Below are 20,887 nucleotides of genomic sequence, written 5' to 3'. Positions count from 1 at the left end.
GCCCCCCGGACACGGCAGCGGCGGTCACGCTCGGAGGACCGGGATGCTGGCGGGCGCCTGTAACTTGGCGAAGGAGGGGAGAAAGAGCACGAAAGGAAACTCGTGAGAGAAAATACCTGCCTTGCCGCTCTGCCGACTCCTCAGAAAGCGCAGCAGACGTTTGCATGCACAAAGCTTTCCCAAAAATCACGTAAGGATCTCCGCTCAGCACGAAGAAAAGCAGGGGCGCTCTCGTCCTCCTCGGACCGCCCGTGCGAGCAGCCGGCCTTCCCTCCGTGAGGATTCCCAGCCCTCCGAGCGCCCGGGGTCCCCGAAGGCACCGCTGCCCCCGGAGCCTTTCCCCTGCCTGCTCTGCTCGGGGGGAGGAACAGCTGGGAGGGTGTCAGCACAACACGGTCCATAAATTCTCCCCCAGTCTTCTGCAGACGTAAGTCCTTGAGAAAAATGCTTAAATCCCGTCGTTTGTTGACATAGTAACCACATTTAAGTTTTTGCCCCCTTCAGAAGCCCTCTGCATAAAACAATTCATTATGTAAAGGATTTATCCAGCGTGCAGCGTGCTGGTTTGTGTGGTTTTATTTGTCCAAGGAAGAAATAAAGAGACTGGACGTTTATACACTGGATTTCCCAACAAAACGAAAGGGTTGCTTCATTATAGCAGATAATATTACGGAGTTCCACAAGTCTTTGAAGGAAATATAACACCAAGTAAAAGGAGGGGGGGAAATCATTATTCAGATAAACAGCCTATTTCTAATACCTAAGTGAAGTAAAATTTTAGGAACTTTTCAGGAGGTCAAAAAATGTTTTGTATTTTCCCTCTTATTCACATATATTTATCTGATTTCTCCAAAGATGGTTAAAACATTTGAAAAGTTCCTAACTAATTTTGTAAATCTACAGCAGATACTGTGAGAAAGAGCAGAGGGTCAGAAACAAGTGAAGCCTGTGGAAGACTTTGCTTTCCCAATTCTATGGAGATGAGCCCTATGGAGATGAGCTCTTTAGTCTCCGGGCAGTGGAGAGAAGAAAGATAAAAGAGAATTGTGCTGGAGGGATCACGTGGGGTTTAATGGGTTTTAATGCATCCCCTCATCCAAACTGCTGCCCCCCTACACAGACCTGCATGCAGATTTCTAGCCCTTTTACTGGTAATTTAGACTATGGGAGCAGCCTGGCAGGCTTGTGCAAACCATGCTACCCTGCAGGGCTTTTTTGACCCCAGTTGCAAAAGGATGGGGGTGGGGGGTAAAATAACAAAACGCGAACCTTGGTATTTCGAGTTGAAAAGAGTCTTACAAGCAACGTTTCAGTGTTTTAACTCAATGTTGCCGTAAAAACTACCTGATTTACAAATATCTTTCAGGGTCTAATTGCGTATTATTTACTACAGACAACTTTTTCTCTGATCAGGGTTAAATGTGTGCTTAAGCTCGGAAGCAGCAGAGCACATAGAATGAGAGATCTAGCATTTTCCTCCAGCCTTGAAATTCATTACAATTGACCATAACCTTCCCCTCAACACCCAGGCAACTTCATTTTCTTTACATCATTCTCATTCTCTTCTTCCCCCTCCCCTGCAAAAACAAAACAAAACAAAACATAAACAAAACGAAACAAAAAATCAGATAAGTTCTTAATCCACATCTTTTTACTGGGCTATAGCTGAGAATCATTTCCAGAGCTGTCATTTAAATAAGAAAAGAGAAGAGAGAAAGAAAGGAGAAGCTTAAATGTGCATTCACAGCTTTGGAAGTCATACCCTTTGATGACGTTTCATTACACTTTTTAAGGATAGATTCTGAAATATAGTCCCAGTATCAGTACGTATTTCTCAAATTATCACCAGCTCATATACTGACCCCATACCAACTATATAAGTGCTATTTTAAATGTTTTGTGTGTTTTAAGAAACTGGTAGGTATTATGAAGATTGTAAAGCTTTGTTGTAAAGCTCTGGCTCTGCTGTGTATTTCACTGTGCATATGAAGAAAAAATATTTTCAGTAGACAAGGTTTGGTGCAGTTTTTAATATATTTCAAAGCAGGTCTAAAAGGGTGGACCACTAGCCCTGTACTCTGGCTCCACGGATGATTCAGTGAAACCTATGGAACTACTGGAAGTGTTTGTAGCTCTGTTGGCTCCAAGGTGGTCTGAGGGAGCTACATGTCTGTCCAGATCTTCTTTGGACTTGCTGTTGAGCTCAGTCTGACACTGCACCTGAGCAGCTGGTGACCGTGAGCTACAAGGCTCATGTTGAGTGTCACCCTCATCTTTTCCTTGCATCCCTTACCCCAGTCCGTGTTTGCCTTGCACTGCAACTGTGCTGAGGCAACTGAGGCAGTCGTTTCACCGGGCTAATCCAGTTGAAAACCAATGCACCCAAAGGCCATCGTTATCCATTTCATCAGTTTGTTAAGCTGTCCTGGCTACAGTTGTGCAACTCCTGGATGCAGTCCAGGCAGATGGGTGGACAATGCAGTGGGACAGCACAACAGCAGCCCCCAGTCGCTCTAGGTTATTTGTATTATTAAATTTCCATCTAAGCTAGTTTGTGCCTGAGCTCTCCCAGTCAAATGGGATAATACTCTTTCCTTGTCCTACAGATTGTAAACCACTGGGTATAGAAAATCAGAGTTTTCACTAAATCAAAAACTCAACTTCGAATAATGTATCATCATCTAGCAAGAAACGATAAAATATACAAGAAGTTAAACTGATTTCTGTACATTGTGCACACCAAACAAATATTCCAATGTTAGCAAAACTGTAAGTACTAAAGTCACTCTTCTTTTTGTAAATTGAGCCCAGATCCATGAAATAAGCTATTAACTGGGGGTAAGGGTGGGGTGTGAAGTCGTGTATGTTCTACATTATTTTTCAATCTCGTTTGTGCTAAATCTGTTTAGCTTTGTTTTTCTGAAAACTTTTAACTAAAATGTGAAAATAACCTGCTTGCACTGTTTACTTTAAAAATGTATAATAATTAGATTGTCTTACTGCACATAGATAACTAAGAATTGTAGTAATTTGACATCATCCACAGGATTTCATAAAATAACAGAAAGTTGCACAAGCACATTTACTAGACCCGCTATTGAAGATGAACCTCTACACTGATGAGATGGCAGAAAAGTCCTATGGCCTTTAGTAACGGTGTTTCAGAAAGCAAAGGAGTGAATGAACTCAAGAAATGGGCTCTGGCCCAGAGGCATTAGCAGCTGCTTAATGCTATGTTTGCAAATGCTCTGGTTCCTGTAGAAACACCTAATCCTTCCTGAATTCTGGCCAGCATTTATGGTAAGTGCAGACAGTAAAAGGCTGTTCTCATTACCTACTTCTTATCTGTATGGTTCGTTTTGTGTGACAATGGATTTTCCGCTAGAATTTTAAAGCTTAATTATTCTGGCCACGTATTCGGCATCTATTTACATTGCAATGTGTGCCTAAGACCTATTTGCTGGGGGATGCACGGTGGGGTGGGAAGTTTGGGTACTGCCTTAGCCATAGAGAACAAAACAATACAAGGAAAGCACAGGAACCCACAAAGCCCTTAATGCAAATGATAAACTTTCTATAGGCATTCTTGAACTCTCCTATAGAATGTGATACTGATTTATGTCCAGCAATGGAAGTCTCAAATATCATTTCAACAGTGTTTGGACGGATTAGCAGATTGTCAGAGCTGGGGCTGAGAACTCTTCCCCATTTTAGGATTGACTTCCTAGGTGCTCCGACCATAAATAGAGTTTTTGGGTCCTACTCAGTCCAGCAGACACAACTCACAAAAAGCCACAAAATACTGAGGCTAACTGAAAAGGCAAAACCCAGAATAAAAACACACAGGAAACAAACAAGGTTTGTGGTCCACTCTTTTAAAAGCTAAAGCTGAAATTCCTAGTTTTTGAAGGGGTCTCCCTTTCCCAAACCAGACCAATGAGCTGAGATAATTTTGTGGCTGTTTCATCTGCTCAAGCTTTCTAAACTTTGTGCATGTAGTCCTGTTCAGTATGGTGTTCTGGAAATTATCTCAACATTATCTTATTTTTGATCTTTATTGAATGTAGGCCCTAAATACCACAGTTGTGGATATATCAGCTACAGCAAATAGACCATGACTGATGAGGTAGGCATCCTATATTCAAATGGGGGTGCAAGAGCTATGTGTTTGCTGCCTACAGCTCTTGATGTTGAAGCTGTGCCACTCACAGCAGCAGCTGGTGATGAAAGAGCTGTCCTCTTTATTCTGGAGCCGGAGTTGGTTTGACTTCACCATTACCTGATCTATCCCATTCAATGAGCTGAAAAATCTTCATTTTCTTCCTGTGTGATTGTTTTGCCCTATGTTAACTTCTTTGCCAGCTCACCACAGATTCAAGATGAGCATCAGTGATGCTCCAAGGGAAACAGCAGGAGTGCACCCAAGTAGAAAGAGAAGAGGGGCTGCCTGACACTTTTTGGCAACAGTTATCTTTTAGCCTAGCTCAGATATACTGCCTGACTGTACCCTTAGAATACAGCTAGAGATGTTGTCCAGGCCACAGATTAACAGGTTTAAGAGATTATTTCTTTATCCCTCTCACACTTCCATGAAGATTACTGCCTCCTCAGACTTGCCAACAGGGTGGCACCTTTTGTATCCCCTCAGTCTCAAAATGATCTGGAAAACAAAAATCTCCTGTCAAAATCCCTGAGGCTAGTGCAGATCATTTTCACAGAACTGTGCCAGGGAGTGACGAAATGAGCAGTTGTATCACTGCATCAGAAGGTAAGGTTTCACCAGGTGTGTGCTTTAGTTAATGCCTTATTACCATTGAAACAGGGCAGAGTCTCCTCTCTCCCTCCTGGACAGTTGTCTTAGCCCTCACCTCATGCCAACTCCACTGTTCCTCTGACAATAGGATGAACCAGTTCAGCTCACTTAACTGACAGAAAACACTTATTTTCCCTGTTTTTTATAGCCTGTGAGATGAACCAGCTCACACAGGAGTGACAGAGCATTCAGAACATGCAGTCAGGAACCAGGACTGTGCTTGGGCTGGAGTCCATTGTGATGGGAAAGAAGGGGAAGAAAGGCTCAGTGTACAATAACATCTTAACATGGGTCAGCTGCAGCCTCCCCTGAACAATGGCTGTTATTGCTATTTCCTAGCTGAGCCTGAGATCTGTCCCAGCACATACTTTACAAGCCGTGGTGAGGATAGATGGATGGTTTGTACAATGCTGGAGACCTTTCATCTCCTCTCAAGGAAAAGCTCTTTCTTGACATAGACAGGAACAAGTCCCAGGAAAGTTTGTTTAAAGTTGCTGTGCAGCTTCTTTGCCCTTCAGGGACCTGGGAGCTTTGAATCACCAAGGCATCCATTCAGATGATGCAATACTTTACCTGGATACACTGCCAGAGGACAGTAGGAGAAAAATCAGGAAAACCAGTGAAGATTAATTATTCTCTTTCCATCGGGCCTTGTTACATTCATTTGAGTTCATGCCTTCTGATTTACCAAGTTACCTTGGTGATTCTTGACTGCTCTGCTTGCAAGCCTACACCAGCTCCACTCCAGCCCAGGTACAGACGCTGACATCATCTTCCCCCTCCCACTGGCACTTGCCTGCTAATGAAATACAACTGCACAGAGAAGGAAGGAAGGAAATTCAGGGAGTGTCAAATGCCAGCCTGAGTGCCAGCATACCATAGCAGGCTGGTGCAGTCACCCCTGGCTTTTCTTCAGAAGGATTTGGGGAATGTCACTTCTTTTTGTATTATATTTTGTAGCAAATACTTGTAGGGTGGCATTCTGCCTCCTCCCTGATAGCTTTTGTGCTGTGCAGCTTGCTGTACTAGTCATGTTTCAAACAGGGCTGAACACTTGTGGAAATTATTTCAAATTACTTTTTAAATGTCTGCTTACAGGAAGGCATGACATTTTGAAGAGGTAGTTTGCCTTCTAAAAAGGAAAATCCTTTCAAAGGTCTCCCAACATTAGTGTTCAAATCTCTTGAGCAGCTGACACAGCAAGTTGAAAGACCTGCATCCTGCCTTGACTGACAGTTTTGGATTTCCTCTTCTAGACATGAATATTCTGGATGAGAAGTGCTCAGAGAGGCAGGATTTGGAAGCTGTATGCTTTCCCAAGAACAGCCTTCTTATGACACAACATCAATCAATCAATCAATCAATCAGTCAATATTGGGACATTGTTTTTTAAATGGGTAATATATCTGGATGTAGCTCAAGCTGTGATACCAACTCCACCAGTAATCTCTGACCATTGAATGAAGTTAATGTCTGGCTGACACAGAAAGAAGGCTTTTGCTATCATCCTCACCAATTTCCCTTTCCCTCCATCCCCATTTCCACATTCCTCCCTCTCCCTATTTACTTGTCCTGAATTAATTTTCTGCCATTCTTGTGAGTTGAATTGGCTTATTCTTATTCTGTCATTGGAGCAGTGCCGGAACTTGCAACAAGGCAAGCAGCAAAGGTACATGGTGAAGAAAAGTGACAGGAAGAAAGGGCGAAGAAGCTGAATTTCACTCTTGCCCGAAATCAACCTAATCAAGAGCCAGAAGGCAGGGCAGGTCACAGAGGTTCTAAAAGCCAGAGTTCCAGTGAAGGTAGCAAATCGTGCTGTGCCTGTGTCTGCAGAGGATGCTGTTGTCTGAGGTGCTCCCAGAGAGTTGCTGTTTTCCCAGCCTGGTTATATGCAACTTCAAGCCAATGTGAGAGCCAAGAGTGACCATCATCCACTTCCATGCTCTAGGCAGGAAGAAAGGGTGGTGTGTGGCTGTGGGAAGCATATCTAATTTGCTCATTTAAGTCCCCTTAAATAAGTTGTCTCTTCTACAGAGCAAATCTCACTCATTGGCAAAGCAGATGGATAAGCCTGGCTTCTCAGGGCCCTGGGAACACCAGTCAGGACAGCAAACCCTTGCAGAACCTGCAGCTCCTGTGAACTTCAGCTGGTGGCTACTGTCATGCTTCCCAGGACTTGCCACATGATCTGCCTTACTTTGATTTCCAGTTAGCTGGACTATCTCATACTGGAGGGCTGATTACCTCATCTTCTTGCTACAGCGGTCCCATCCCAAAAGAATGACTGAGGAAAGTGGCTCCCAAGCACAGAGAGTTGGCTCTTTCCCAGCTTCCGTGTGGGAATATACAGAAAGCCTTCAGGAGCCAGCTCAAAAGACCTTGTGGTATCTGCTGAGGTCCTGACAAGATGTCTTCATATTTACTGCCCCAAATCTTTTTGAGCAATATGTATGTAAAAGCTGAAGCTGAGCATATTTTAAAACTCATCACTCCTATATGTAATCAGTGCCTTATTAGATTTCCAGCAATGCAAAGGGATAGATAATTTGGAAGCTACCTGGAAGCAGCTTTTTCTTTTATGATTGCCAGTGTTTTTCCATGTTGCTCCATGTAACTAAATGAAGTGTTCTGATAACAATCCTAAGAGCAGTGGAAAAGCCAACATATTAAATAAACTTGGCCACCTGTCATATTTTACATGCCATCTCTTGCTCACAGCCTGTGGGTTTAAATGTCTGGCAGCCGAAGCTATGGCACAGAGTAGAGAGTCCTTGGAATTCACTCTTCCTTGCTTCATCTGAATCTGAATTTGTTGACCTTTACTCTTATCTGTTCACCAGGGCAAGAAACACAGAGCTTCTTGCACAGCTGATATGCAGCCCAGATGGTTGGAAGCCTATTGGGACCAAAGGGGAAGAGCTGTTTAGGCTACCCAGAGAAATCTTTGAACCTCAGGACTGCAGGAAGAGACTTCAGTACAAAAGCAGGGTACAGCCACCCTCCAACCCAGCCACTACACTGCCAGGATGCCAAGAAAATCAGGAGAAATTTTTGGGTTTTGGGGTTCTGGGTGGTTTTGTTTGTTTGTTTGTTTGTTTAGGCTTTTTTGGGTTTTTTTATTGCTAGGACAATATTATTCTGAACATAATCTTGTTCACTGATGGCTATTATGGAGTTATAGCCATGTTTTCTTTTCCAGCCCCAGCTGTTAGTTGGAGGTGAGAAGCTGGCTTCCCAAGTTGTCTGCTCCTCAAGCCTGGAAAGGCAAGGCAACATCTGTGATCAGATAGCCCAGAATAGGGCGACAACTCATCTGCTGGCACTTGAGGGCTGGAGCAGGTATGGGGAACAAAGTGGCTCCTTGTTCAAAACAGAAATGTGTTTACTCTGACACAGGTGACACACTGTGGGTGTTGTATTTACCATTTGTACCTGTACTGACATCCCACTGTGTGAGTGTATTCAGCAAGTCCAAAATGAAATTAAATGGACTGTGCTATTTAGAAGACATTTACTCCTATGTGGAGGTCCTTGATTAGTTTGTTGACAAGTGCTGTGGAAATGTTATAGTCTATTAAGGAAGGTGAAGCAGAACCACTTACAGATCATAAAAGTTACTAGTAGAGGAGCTGACCCCTGCAGAGTCTGTGTGTGAAGACAACAGTGTGAAGACTCTGTTGCTGTCCTGGTCCTCTGGAAATTCACCCTCTGTGGCTCCTTAAGGTCAGCAAAGCCACTGTGATCTGTGGAGCGTATCTCATCAGGGTTTTATCTTCTGCCCCTCTGTGAGTGGCTGACATTGCCTGTTTATCCCTGCTCACAAAAACATGGCTCAGCCTAGCCTTCACAAAGCTCATCCAGACTTTTGCTGGAATAGCTCTCTGAGCTACAGGGCCACAGTGACATTTGCACCCTGTTTTGCTAAGTAGCAGTCATGGCTCCTACAGTCGGTCCCAGTGGGCCCCAAGTTCAGCTGTCAGTGAGTCAAATACAGTGGCTGTTGGATCATAATCACACTGGTGCTACAACCAGCAGCCAAATGTCACTTGATACAAGACTTCAGCCTCCTACAAACATGATTTTCTCTATTTGTAGAAAGGCAAAGAGCTCAGCATGTACTTTTTATAAAGTCACAGGAAGCTACACAGAAAACAGTGGTTTTATAGAGAAGCATGTTACTGTCAGAGGGAGAACATCATCTTTTTTTGAAAGTAAATTTTTCAAAACCCTCAACTTAGTGCCATTTACTTTGGCTTTCTTGGCACACCCTGGGGTGTTTACCAGTAGGAACAAGAATTTACACTGTTCAGATGCCTCAGAGAAGTGACTGCACTAATCAAACCACCCTAAGTGTGATTACAGCAATGGCTTCCCCAGAGACTTGTCTTTTGGTTTTAAGTAAACAAATAGCCATCCAAGTAGGAGGAGGATGACTCAGACAAAATCACACAGATCTTTTATATATAGCAAACATTAAATATGCTTAAGATTCCTCTGATACTTTAAACAGGATAGTTCAAATTATCACCCTCTGAAGCTCCATGGGTTCTAATTTAACAACTACAATAAAAATAATTTATTTTAGAAATAAAAATACTTCTACTTCTTTTGAACTAGGCCAAATGGCCAATTTCAAAATAATATTTTATTACTTTGGACACAAATAGCCTGAAGTTCTTGCTAATATTTGTTGATTTCAGAAAACAATAACATTTGCTTATACGTAGAAAATAAAAAGGTGCAGAGTTTGCCAGCTCACACCCTTCCTGTTTGTAAAAACTCCAGTCTTCTGAGCTGTACTGGACCTTTAGGCTTTTCTGTGGCATGAAGGATTTCTGACAATGCCTACCTTTCAGACCCATGCACAGACTTCAGGCAAGAGTAACCCATTCTTGAAATGTGCTTTTTCTTCACCTACCCTTACTCACAGAGCAATATAGTTGGTCAAAGCATATAACAGCTCAAAGAAAGGACAGTCATGGAGTAATTTCCTTTTGTAAATAATTTCATGTAAGACTTCAGCCTCCTATAAGAGTCATATAAGACTCCCACTATTTTACATCAATGTGTAGATGTGTGTTTCAGTTCTGGTTATGTACACAAACAAATTGCAGAAACACAGTTATGTACATTGGAATACACTTTTGCAATCACAGCTACATTTCTGGAAACTGAACTTCAGCAGCAGTTCCCTAGGAAATAATAGGAAAAGCACACTGAAACTTTGTTCCTACTACCTGTCCTAATCTGCTTCATGTTTTCCTTAGTGTGTTCCCTCTGCAGTGTTGTAGGCAGATGGAGGGACACTTGCAAGAAGCAGAAGTCACACTTCTTCCCCCTGCTTCCATCAGTGCTGCAGGCACCATTTGCACAGTGAGCCAGGGAGTACTTGGGGCTCAGAGGACAGCTGTGTTTGCCCTCTTTCCCTTCCTTATGCATGCATATAGTCACATCTATGCAAAAAGCATCCTCAAAGTCTTCAGGAACACACAGTCAACTAAACTGGAGAGAAAGTAATAGGGAAGAAAAACAAGGCTTGCCTCAGACAGGCACAAACACCAGTGCCACCCTCAGCCACAGGGAGACATCAATTCCCAAATGCAGGTTTCCTTCCCTAAATGCTGGGAGAGGGCCCCTGGACAAATGAGGTCAAGCCTGGGTCAGTGAAAGGAGGATATAGATCTTTTAATGTGTAATGAGGCAGCACCTAAAAATCTACCGAAGACAAAGGAAAAGCAGCCAGGTCAATAGGAAGTGTCAGATGCAGCCCTGAACATGTAGATGCTATGAAAGGGACGAAGTATGTTCGAGACCTGGACATAACAGGGACTCCATTAGCTGAACCCCAGTTTTCCTTTGCAATTTAGCAGAATTCCAAACCACAGCACACTGAGCCACTCTGGCCATAGGGTCAGGAGAAACACCTCACTTGTCTTTGGGTCTCTGGTTTTGTACTATGGTCCTGGAGGTAGAAGAGCTGTTCAAAACTGCCTTAGACATGAGGGAAGGCTTTGGGCTTCCTCATGAACACTGGATCACACCATTCCTGCCTGGGTGTCATTTGTGCCCTCAGTCCTGACTGAGATGGCAGTCAGAAGAGGGCAGAGGGCAGTGTGAATAAGGATTAACAACTCTTTGGCATTTTTGATAAATCCAGGCCTGCCTAAATATGCTGTAAGAGATTAAAGGTGAAAAACCTGCATCTAGATGATGACATGCTGAAAGACCATGACTGACTCAGGAGAGGGCTTTGAGCTGGAAATCACCTGGGAGATCAGAATCAAAATCCACAGTTGCCTTGCAGCCTTCTCCAGAGTCTAGAGCTAGGCAGAAACTAACTTTAGCATTAGTAACATCAGTGTAGATAGTTATTTACTGCTTCATTGGCAATTTACGTATTATTTTCTCATCCAAAAGAAGTTAACAGAACTGAAGCAAATGTGCCACTATAGCATCTTCCTGCGTAACAGTTACTAATGGCATGGTTCTTTGGTATCCCATTATACATGGGATAAAGACAAACAGTTCATGTTATAAATGGAAATGGTGAGTGACAACAGTCCTTTCATCTTTGCTTCACAGCATCTTTTAATCCTCACTAGCAAAAAACTTGCTTTCCATTTTGTCATATTTCTTATAAAATCAATAAAGACAGGAGTCAGAATTCATCAAAATGCTGGGCACAAAGCCAGCTTTTCATAAATAATAAGCAACAGGCAATAAATAATGATTGAATTTAGCACTTGTGAGAAGTATCCGACTTAACTGTGCCACAAAATTAAATTCTTTACCTTAGAAAGCAAAGATAATACCAGTAGTGGCAGCTCAAATGCACCCCTGCTGCCTCAGAGTGGCAGCCAGGCTTGGAAAGGCCCTGTCTAAGCTCAGTGACACCGAGAGGAAATGCTGATATGGTCACTGGCCTGTCACTAATGAGTGGACATCTTTCTGCAGTGACCCACTGCTCACATTTCACCTCATCTGCACAAGTGCAACCAGCCATTGCACACTGCAAGCCTACCCTCCAGAGACGTGACACTCATCTTGTGTCACCTCCAGCAAACACTCCAAGAAACCCATGCAAAATCCAACAACAATAGGAAAAAGATTAAAGGGAAGGACTGAAAGGCATTGCCTTGTCTTTTCCTTTGCCCTGGAGCCAGGCGAAGGTATGAAAAGGGCTGTTGCTCAGACTGCTGTGGCTTGAGCCAGCCAGTCTCATAGCACTGAGTTATTTTAATTATCCAGTTCTTTGTGGATTGTTTTAGATTTGACATTCTTATTACTCCCATTGATGTAGGAAATTCTGAGGAAAGGGTGAAGGCACTCTCTGTAATACAGTCTGTCTTATTCTCAGCCCCTGGAGCTACAGATTTTGGGGAACACCTGCAACATCTCAGGCAGAACAAGCTGTCCCAGAAGTGAATTGGGAGCTGCCAGAGGGGACCGAGAACCCCAGCTGAGTAAACCAGGCAGAAAATATTCACATGAGGAACAGCCCTTCCAGGGCCAGGATAGATACAAAAAAACACGTCCTCTTCCTAATAGCCAAGAGCCAAAAACACTTCCATACTTCCATTCCTCACATCTACTGGCCAATCATGATCCAACTTAATATTGACACATAATGATAATGTACCACAGCTATTTGTCACACTCCAGAACCACGCTGGCTCTCAGACACTGCTTCAGTCTGCAACTGCAGCATCTGTTAGATGTGAAGATATATGAGGAAACATAAATATACCTTTTTCTTCTTCTCCTTAAAATTTTTTTATTGCATCCCACATTTCCAGAGGGAATGTGGCTACAGAGAAACAAAACATCAAAGTTCTACAGGGATTGTAGAAAGCTAACATATGGAGAGCTGGCTTTCTTACTCTGAATTGAAGATGACTAAAATTAAGTAATCAATTAAAGATATTTTGGCTAGACATAGTAGCTCAGATATCAAAAGTAACAAAGATCTTCTTGCCTCTGCTCAGGGAGGATGATATGTGTCTATGTGTCTAATTCCAAACTGAGTGAAGCTATCTTATTATACACAGTGCAGCAGCAGACTTCTGGGCAAATCATTACAACTGCCTGCAAGGTGTGTTGTGGAATGAGAACAAACTGTTTTTTCAGACATCCACAGGTCAGACAGCTTTTCATCTGGTCTTGATTACAGAGGAGCACATTCCCCCCTTGCATGCTTAGCATTAGGTAATAGACAATAATGAGAGCTTTGCACCCTTGTGCCCTAGCCCTCCTCAGAACAAGCTGTGCAGGATGAGAGATTAGCATCCTGCAAAAAGCTTGCCTTTTTGAAGCAGGCATAGGTAGCAATATGGTTGGCATTTTGTTTCAGAAAATAGTCTATTACACATGCAAGAATATTTCAAATGCAGACAGCTCTGCAGTTCCAGTCTTCTGAACTGCCTCTGAGACTGCAGTGTGACATGGACTACATAATTACTATAATTACAAGTGAAAACAAAATGTAAAACTTGTATCTTACTCTTGCTGAGCCTCACCAATGCAGTTTGTCTTTTCAAGTTTCTCAAGTGAGTGGAAAAAATTATGGCCTAAGAAATTCAGAACACAGCAGTATTAGCTCCCTGTTAAAGCTGTGAAGGTGGGAGCATGGGAGGCTGGTCACAGAGCAGCCTGGAGCCTGTGGATTGTGTCTTCAAGCTGCAGCCCATTAACCATGGCACCTGGCTCAGGGGCAGATCCCAAAGTGTGGCAGAGCTCAGCAGCTTCTCTGCTGCTCACTGCCTCTTACCCAAGAGGGAGCAGGTTGCTGGACCACAGATCATCTGCATCCTGCATACAGGAGCAGAGGATAGGAGAGGCTGCAGTACAGCTACAAATGCATGGATTCAGCAGTGGGAAACCAGAGACAATTATGTGAGCCTCACAGTTAGCACAGTATATTCAGCAAATCCTCTGAGGTGTTTTATAGTCCTGTAAGTCCACAATAAGAGGCACAATAGAAAAAATGTGATGGCAAAATGTGTTATGCAAACTGTTTAATGAAAAAACATACCAAGAGATTGGGACTGCTATTCCAAAGGATTCCTACTTGACCAGAAGTGGAATTATATAGGTGTGGAAGGGAAACCTCCCTATACACCAGTGCAAAGAGCAAGTGCAGTCTGGCCCTCTGTGAAAAACAAATACATGGCACAGAAGTCAAGGAGAAAGAGTTAAATATCCTGATGTGAGGGTCTCTGAAGGACCACTATCTTTGCTGCTAAAGTCTGTCTCTTGAGTGCATCTTCTCTGTCCCTACAGTGAATCTTTATTTCTGAAATGACCTGGCTTTTATTGAGATATCTTATGGTTATGGGATGCAGACATCAAAGCTTACAGTGAACTGTCAAAGGCTTGGAGAAGAAAAAAAATGAAATCCAGCATTGTCAAATCAGCTATTCTAAAAACAACCAACATATTAACCTATATTTATCTGTAGGAAAAGTTGTTTTTTTCAAGGCAATATATATATTTAGTTCATGAAGTTTGATTTCTCCAGGCTGACTTAATGCACTTACAATTGTTTTTGAGACCCTGGAGAGTTCCCCGAGGCATTAGACAGGAGAGAATAGGCAGCTGAGATCTTTCTTTGGGATTCTAGGAATCTAAATGATATGGACTCTGCATGACACACAGCTGTGTGAGATTTACCTCTGGGATATTTGAAGAACTCAGAGGACCAGCTCTAAAGCAACCATGATGCTCTCCAGGGCTAACTAGGGGCTACTGCAGCCCTGGTGAAGCTCAGTTCTTCATTTTCTGCAGGGATGGAAGACTGGACAGTGCTGCCCCTTGACACCTGTGGCACAGATTTTACTACCCTAAATCTTGCCTGTCAACTACATTTATTTAGGATCGACCATCAGTTTTTTTCCTTGTGCCTTCAGAACAGTTTTCTGATTTATTGAGTCGTTGAGTCTGTATCAGGGACTAAGTACTGAGCTCTGTGTTCCAAGTGTTTGTTTCACAGGCATTAATTTAAAATGCAGTGCACTGACAGGTGTTTTTTAATTCCCTCCTTAGGTAAGATTTAAATGGCAGATTGGGAAAGGTGTGTACCTCCAGGCAACTCAAAGCAATTGTTATTTTTGTATATTGAAGCAAAACATCCTATCACCTTAAGTCATGTGTGCATTAAACAAGGAGTCATTTAATGATATCTCTGGGTGAACCAGATATCCCTGTCTGAAGTCTACCTGGCTGGAGTCGTAAGGGGAGAAATTCCCTCTGCTGCCAGCACTTCAGCACCCAAATGTGGGGAGCAACATCTAAAACTAGAGACGCCTCCTTGTCCTTTTCACGCAGAAGGCAGGCTGTTATCAAAACACAGTGGATGGAAAAACCTGATACCAGATATCTGATGGAGTCACAGGTGCTAAACAGGTGCATAATGTAGCAGCTTGTAGAGACAGCAAGGAAAATAAATGGACACAGGCAAAGGTGCCACCACACAGACAAGAAGTATGCAGGGACAGGGGGCCACTGGAGGACACTGGAAGCTGGGGTTATGCCCTTCAGACATGCTCACAGCCTGCTGGGAAGATTTGTCTTCAGATAGGAGGGACAGCTGTCAAAGATCCCAAGCAGAAATGTCTGAAAAGCCAGGGAACCCTGTACATCCTTCATAGGTCAGTGAGTCCCTTTCTGCCTCTCTTCTCTCTTCACACCATCACTGCCTACCTCTCATTACATCTCCTAGGGATGCTTTCTCCTCTGTGCCTCCCCCCCCCCCACTGTGTTATTCCTTCTTCACTTACCTCTCTAGCTATTTAATTTCTTGCAGTAAGGCAACATAGGTGTTTTTTTGCTGCAAATTCATTGTGATTTGCACCCTTTAGTACTGCCTCTCCTGCTCATGGCACGAGCTTCATTTCAGGTAGTATCTGATATTCCCTGTTGCTGGGGAGAAAAAGACATTTCTAGGAGGAAATTATTTTTTATGATGTCTAGCAGACATCTGACTGCCTTTATTTTTCTAAACCCATGAGACTGAGCAGGGCTGTCTGCCATTCTCAGTTTGTGTGCCTAGAGCAGAAGAATCCCTCAAGTTTACTGTTTCATCAGTCTAATGACAAATATGCTTAATAGCACACTTCTGTTACACAGCAGTCTGTGAAACATTAATTAGACTTCCTTTTTTTCAATACACTTTTGCAAACACTTCAACCTACTAGTCCTTATGGTGGTTGGCTACCTCTCTCCCTAGCAGGGCCATTGCACAGAGATGCAGTGATGGAAAGATTTATGAAAGAGCAAAAGGAAAAGAGAGAGAGCAAAAGGAAGAAGTCTGCACATCTTAATGACTCTACAGCTTCCAAGCCTCTGCTCCCAGTACCACTGATACATTTTTACTCAATGATTTTTCCATGCAAAATTTGTAATGGAAAAGAATCCCCGAGCCAGGTTCCTCACTTTTTCTTCCTTTTCTCTGCGTTTCTAAAGTCTTCAGTCTTTTCTACACAATGCCAGAACTGGGCAGAAGTTCTGAAGAGGTTCCCTTTCTATTTTGTGTGGTACAGCTACAAAGGATAATTAGTACTGTCTTCAACTACCTATGGGAGACTGCAGAGAAGACAGAGACAGATTATTTTCAAATGTGCACTGTAGAAGCAAAATAAATGGATAGAATGTGTAAAATAAGAAATTCTGACTCAATACAGAGAAAAAAGTTTTTTTATGAGGATTTGGGTTGTACAGAGATGGCAGAATGTCCATGTTTGGAGACTTTCAAAAGCTGACAAAACAAGGCACTGAATAACCTGCTTTCATGGGAGGTGCTTCTAGCAGGAGGTTGGGTTATAGGCCTCCAGATGTCCCAGAGATCACTTCCAGCTTTCCTGATTATTTAGAAATACTCCTGTTCATATAGTCCCTATAAGAGGAAAGCTTCCCAGAAGACTCTCAATGAGAAGTTCCAGAAGTTGTGGGAGTAGCCACGTTAAGCAGGCAGTGTAGGACAGATGCCTTCACATTAAGTGCTCTGAAGCCACACCAGATACCAGGAACCATTTAATTGTGGGCCTGTAACACAGGCTTATTTGCATTGCTTCTTTTTCAAAGCTGCAGCTCAGCTGGGGCCTCTTTATTCCCCTTCTGGTAGCAAGTCAAACTATACCAGTACAGGGTGGTTTACAATGTGAAGTCAACTACTTTAAAATGACCATGCATTACTGATAAAAGGCTTAGAGGTAAATGTAGAACTTGTAGGCCAGTCAATTTAAGCTCTCCTGCTTTTTGAAAAGGTACTGTATTTATGACAAGACTGAAACTAGTTGTTTCTTGCCTCAGAGACAACATCAGTTCTTTGTAGATTTTGAATTAGCTAAAAAATGTCTATGATCATTGTTAGAAACCCATTTCATTCCACCTCCTTTGCTGAGTTTGCCACCCCTGGCCTCAAGCAAGGTGACCTGAGAATCACAGGAGCTCACTACTTTGAAGAATCCATTAGAGAGATTTCTCTATGAGTTTATCACTGCCCGGTGTCAAACAGCCAGTTAGGACTATTTTACAGGTCTTACAGTGCTTGAATTTCTTTATTGCCAAGTATCAAAGTAAAAATTAGAGAGGGAAGCAATAAAAAATTAGCCTACATAGAGTTCTTTCTAGTTCTCATTGTTTAAGTGTGGTTTCTTCAAATAACAAGCACAATCAGATTTCTGAGGATAATCCATGCTGTCCTGGTTTATTTAAATTGAATAGAAGAGAAATATTGCTGTTACCTTCAATGGAAGGTAAAACTAAATAGCCTTGAAAATCCCACCTACAGCAAAAATAGACACAGCAGATTTGTTAGTTTATTACTGAATTCAAAACAGAGGGGCAATGCTGGGCCAGAGCAGAACTGAGAGAAGAGTTTCTGTGTATAGTTGCTGGGCTAATATATCAAGAAATGTATTTGTACTAATTAGATTTACTCAATTATATTTTTGTATTTAGGAATATACAAAAATACAAAATATACAAAATATTTTTGTATTTAGGAAGGTTTTTATGTTAGAAAATTATGTATGTAGCTTAGATTGGATATTATTTATTTCTTTTCACTATGACTTTTACACTGTCTAGGTATTAGGTATCAGACAGAAATTTTCACATTTGTGTGATATTTACTGTCAGATTTTCCACAGCTGAGAGAAGTTTGTTGCATCCTGGAACAGTACAGGGAAGTACAGCAGTAAACAATGAAATGTTTATAAATATTCTAGATGGACTAGTTTGATGAAGGTTGGACAACTGCAGGCAGACAAAAAAGCTAGGTTGATATTCTGTGAACACTGCAATTTTTCTTACACTTTAGACTATGACAGGAAGTTTGAATCTATTACTGATTACCAGATTAATAATTAATTTTTATTAGTTTCATTAATTAGTAATGAATTTATCCAATATACTACTGAAATGAGAACATTCACAAGTCTGGAAGCAATATAGTTTGGTATTTTTTAACTAGCAACTGAGAGATAAATTTCATTGTATATATTACAGATACTCTACTAATTCCATGAACAAACTTGCAGAATGGAATTGTCTCCACAGGAAAGCTATCACCAGTGCATCAGATATAGTTCAGAATTACCTTATTTTGTGAAGAAACCTGCCACAGAAGTCCCTCCTGCAAAGCCTTTGTGAAAAGTTATGTAAAAGATGCAATTATGTAGGCCCTCTCCCTTCACCATGAGCTTCACCCTATTCATTTTAGAATATGCATCCTGCTAAGGGTTTCTGCAAGACTTGCAATTGTCTCTCTGCTCTGTGTATTTGTGTGCTCCCTATTGGATCTGTATCCAAATTTTGTTTCAAGTAATTTAAGGGAATTTAATTTTTTTCCCCTCAAATTAATATAACAAACTACCAAAATAAGTCTTCAGAAAGGTTGAGGTGCAAGATTTAATCTTGTTTGAATTATTTTATGTCAAGGAAAATTTTCATTGTTTCTTACCCTCCAGTTTGTATTCTTCAAAGAATTTCTAAGGATTTATCTATGGATTATTAAAGTGGGTTCATTCCTGCACAGAAAACTGAATTACAAAAAGTATCTCTCAATCCTCATCCTTATCCTTGCTAAATGCGAAAGCTCTCCACATGTCAATTTAGCTCAAGAAGTATTAAAAGAACCATTTCTACCTTATGAATTCCCTAAAAACTGTCAGTATTTGTTCTGAAAATAATGCACTTCCATGTGTCAGAATGTCATTGGCATCCTTTCACACATAATGGGCTTACAAATAGGATCAGTAAATACATCAGTGCTGTTTTGCTCAGAAGTCAGTCATGGGACACACAGTATTTACTTTCTATGCACTAAACACTGGTGTGCACAACCCCTCATTGGTTCAGCCCAGAGCATAAAGGGATTCAGCCCAGAGCATAAAGGGATTCACATTTTACACAGCACAACAAGAAGTTATAATAAAGACAAGACTGAAAAAAACCTGTTAGCCTGAGCTCAGTCACAAGTCAGTCAGATATGTAAGACAACAAATGGGACAATGTTGACGCTTTTTAAGGAAATATCATATTTACAAATTTGCATGCTGTTTTGGGGTCCACCTGGGTGGCATTTGGCAGCATAACTCAGATCAGTCAGTACTTTGCCAATATATTGCCAAAGCCTATTTACAGAGTAAAATGGTTATCACAAGCAATTATCAGCTTCTTAAACCCTTGGAATGAGAGTTCCAGCAACCAATTTGAAGATCTTTCCATGTAATTAAAGACTTATGCATATTCTTTCAGTGCAGACTGTAATTAATATCCCAAATTAAGCACTGTTTAGATATGTATTACATGCAAGTGAGCTAGCTGATAATCCGATTAGTTAAGCAGTGGTTTTCCTCTGTGGTTTACAGATCCCTGAGGAGCAAGGATCTACTTCTAAAGAATTTGGAAAGGCCAGCTGTGGGAACATCTCATATTACACCAAACCAATACAATTCCAAAGCAATTACTGCAATGAGCTTCCTGACTGTCCCCTCTGTGAGCTCTGCTGCCTTTCAGGTGCCAGAGCAGACAAGCAACTGGGGAGCTGTAGAGCAAGTCGGTTCACCTCCCTTTCCCACCTGGAAAGAAAATTAACTTTCCAATGGAAACAACTGCTATATGACTATGAAAAGCAAAACAAAACAAAACAAGACAAACAAAACAAACAAAAAACCCAAACAAACAAACAAACACCCAAAAAACAAACCCAAAAAAACCCAACCAACCAATCAACCAATGAACAAAAAACCCCCCCAAAAAACCAAAACAACCCAAACAGTTGCAAATAGACCTAGAGAAATGTGGGATTTGGTTAGACTCTTAAGAAAAAGTCTGTACTTACTGCAGGTTAGATGTAATTAATTTCTCAACACGCATATATATTCCCCCTAAAGAAGAATTTGCTCTGCTCTGTGGAAAATATTGAGATTCCCCAAGACAAAATAGCTACAAACCACTTTACACCAAGCCTTCTCCTCTCTCAGGATGTCTGTAGTAATCAAAAAAATCAGAAAATTAAGAGAACTACAATAACTAGTATGTTATTACTATAGTAATTTTATGACAAAAATACTTTGCAAAAATCCAAAATGTGCCTTTGACTGCCACAAAAATACATTTTGTCTCATCATCTCCTTGGAGGTATACCTCTGCTTTGCAAGATCAGATGCTCAGTTCTGAGCAACAATATCCTCCAGAGTAGTCTAGTACTGCAGAAACTGAAAGCACATCAGAGATTCATCAGACTGCAAGAGCAATCATTCTGCCAAATAATTGCAATCCCAGGTCAGCAAACTGCACATATCACTGTGTACCCAGCAAAGAACACATAATGATATCATAGGCCTGAATACAACCTTTCCACCCTTCACAAAATTTATGGTAAGCAGTCAAAGAGGAAATATGGACCAAAAGACAAATACACTGGTTCTAAGGCTTTGCAAGGCCTTGGTTTAAGTGTTAGAAATCTTCATCCAGTGACACACTGGATAAAATGTTAAATTGTTATTTCATCATGACACTTGTGAAAGCCCACTTGTCCTAACACAGAGCAAATTATTAATACTTGAAATG

Source organism: Anomalospiza imberbis, chromosome 2 (assembly GCF_031753505.1).
Source record: "Anomalospiza imberbis isolate Cuckoo-Finch-1a 21T00152 chromosome 2, ASM3175350v1, whole genome shotgun sequence".
In the NCBI taxonomy this organism is placed as follows: Eukaryota; Metazoa; Chordata; class Aves; order Passeriformes; family Viduidae; genus Anomalospiza; species Anomalospiza imberbis.
Note: the sequence above shows the minus strand (reverse complement) of the source record.